The following is a 2500-nucleotide window of genomic DNA, read 5'->3' as shown; positions in this document are numbered from 1 at the left end:
GATGTACATAAGTGAAAAAGCCTTAGCAGAGGATGGTTTCGATCCATCGACCTCTGGGTTATGGGCCCAGCACGCTTCCGCTGCGCCACTCTGCTCCCTACAACAGTCCTGGCATACTCTACTGTTTTCAAAATGACTTGCGTTTAGGCACACATGAAGTGCACATGAAGTGCCTCTGTCATAAATGAAATCAGCTGAAAACAACAAAGAGTTTTAGCACAGAGATGTGACAGCTTTTCTTCAAGTAGGAACAGAGTAACTTTAAAAGTAAAGAAGCCTTAGCAGAGGATGGTTTCGATCCATCGACCTCTGGGTTATGGGCCCAGCACGCTTCCGCTGCGCCACTCTGCTCCCTACTACTTACTTGCCATACTCTACTATTTTCAAAATGACTTGTATTTAGGCACACTTAATGTGCTCTTCTTTCATCGATTAGAACAAGTGAAGAATGCAGAGGGTTTTAGCATACAGCTGAGAAAACTTTTCTTCAAGTAGGAACAGACTATGTACATAAGGAAAGCAGTCTTAGCAGAGGATGGTTTCGATCCATCGACCTCTGGGTTATGGGCCCAGCACGCTTCCGCTGCGCCACTCTGCTGCAAACCACCCCAGATGGGACTCGAACCCACAATCCCTGGCTTAGGAGGCCAGTGCCTTATCCATTAGGCCACTGGGGCTGTTTAAAACTTCTGCTCATGTGCCCACATTACTTTGGCTTCAGTGACAACAGCAGCATTGGCATTTAAACAAGACAAGCACACAACAGTAATCCGGGTGAACGACTACTTCGATAGGGCACTCGGGCATGACTCGCTTGCCCTACTAATTGTCCATCTCATTCCGGTGGCTTAGTCAATGAAGTGTTTTAACAGGGCATACACACACAAACACATAGATTTTCTGAATGAACAAGGAGGATTTGGAAGTTGCTCTTTATTTGGGATAAAAGATGTACATAAGTGAAGAAGCCTTAGCAGAGGATGGTTTCGATCCATCGACCTCTGGGTTATGGGCCCAGCACGCTTCCGCTGCGCCACTCTGCTCCCTACAACAGTCGTGGCATACTCTACTGTTTTCAAAATGACTCGCGTTTAGGCAAACATGAAGTGCACATGAAGTGCCCTGTCATAAATGAAATCAGCTGAAAACAACAAAGAGTTTTAGCACAGAGATGTGACAGCTTTTCTTCAAGTAGGAACAGAGTAACTTTAAAAGTAAAGAAGTCTTAGCAGAGGATGGTTTCGATCCATCGACCTCTGGGTTATGGGCCCAGCACGCTTCCGCTGCGCCACTCTGCTGTAAACCACCCCAGATGGGACTCAAACCCACAATCCCTGGCTTAGGAGGCCAGTGCCTTATCCGTTAGGCCACTGGGGCTGTTTAAAACTTCTGCTCATGTGCCCACATTACTTTGGCTTCAGTGACAACAGCAGCATTGGCATTTAAACAAGCCAAGCACAACAGTAATCCGGGTGAACGACTATTTTGATAGGGCACTGGGGCATGACTCGCTTGCCCTACTAATTTTCCATCTCTTTCGGGTGGCTTAATGAATGAGGTGTTTTAACAGGGCATGCACACACAAACACACAGATTTTCTGAATGAACAAGCGGGATGTGGAAGTTGCTCTTTATTTGGGATAAAAGATGTACATAAGTGAAGAAGCCTTAGCAGAGGATGGTTTCGATCCATCGACCTCTGGGTTATGGGCCCAGCACGCTTCCGCTGCGCCACTCTGCTCCCTACAACAGACCTGGCATACTCTACTGTTTTCAAAATGACTTGCGTTTAGGCACACTTAATGTGCTCTTCTTTCATCGATTAGAACAAGTGAAGAATGCAGAGGGTTTTAGCATACAGCTGAGAAAACTTTTCTTCAAATAGGAACAGACTATGTACATAAGGAAAGCAGTCTTAGCAGAGGATGGTTTCGATGCATCGACCTCTGGGTTATGGGCCCAGCACGCTTCCGCTGCGCCACTCTGCTGCAAACCACCCCAGATGGGACTCGAACCCACAATCCCTGGCTTAGGAGGCCAGTGCATTATCCATTAGGCCACTGGGGCTGTTTAAAACTTCTGCTCATGTGCCCACATTACTTTGGCTTCAGTGACAACAGCAGCATTGGCATTTAAACAAGGCAAGCACAACAGTAATCCGGGTGAACGACTACTTCGATAGGGCACTGGGGCATGACTCGCTTGCCCTACTAATTGTCCATCTCATTCCGGTGGCTTAGTCAATGAAGTGTTTTAACAGGGCATACACACACAAACACATAGATTTTCTGAATGAACAAGGAGGATTTGGAAGTTGCTCTTTATTTGGGATAAAAGATGTACATAAGTGAAGAAGCCTTAGCAGAGGATGGTTTCGATCCATCGACCTCTGGGTTATGGGCCCAGCACGCTTCCGCTGCGCCACTCTTCTCCCTACAACAGTCCTGGCATACTCTACTGTTTTCAAAATGACTTGCGTTTAGGCACACATGAAGTGCAC

The 2500-nt window shown here is 46.8% G+C and overlaps 3 non-coding genes across 3 annotated transcripts; all 3 read right to left on the bottom strand.

Annotated features, from left to right (window-relative positions):
• Positions 1 to 604: 604 nt before the first annotated feature.
• trnar-ccu (transfer RNA arginine (anticodon CCU)) lies at positions 605 to 677 on the bottom strand. The gene has a single exon. It is a non-coding gene; the product is annotated as a tRNA-Arg (tRNA).
• Positions 678 to 1304: 627 nt separating this feature from the next.
• On the bottom strand, positions 1305 to 1377 carry trnar-ccu (transfer RNA arginine (anticodon CCU)). Its single transcript has one exon. It is a non-coding gene; the product is annotated as a tRNA-Arg (tRNA).
• A 617-nt stretch (positions 1378 to 1994) lies between these two features.
• Positions 1995 to 2067, bottom strand: trnar-ccu (transfer RNA arginine (anticodon CCU)). The gene has a single exon. It is a non-coding gene; the product is annotated as a tRNA-Arg (tRNA).
• Positions 2068 to 2500: the final 433 nt, after the last annotated feature.

This window comes from Pimephales promelas, chromosome 7 (assembly GCF_988280905.1).
Source record: "Pimephales promelas chromosome 7, fPimPro1.hap1.1, whole genome shotgun sequence".
Lineage (NCBI taxonomy): Eukaryota > Metazoa > Chordata > Actinopteri > Cypriniformes > Leuciscidae > Pimephales > Pimephales promelas.
The sequence above is the reverse complement of the archived record's forward strand: the minus strand, read 5'-3'. Positions and strand labels throughout refer to the sequence as shown.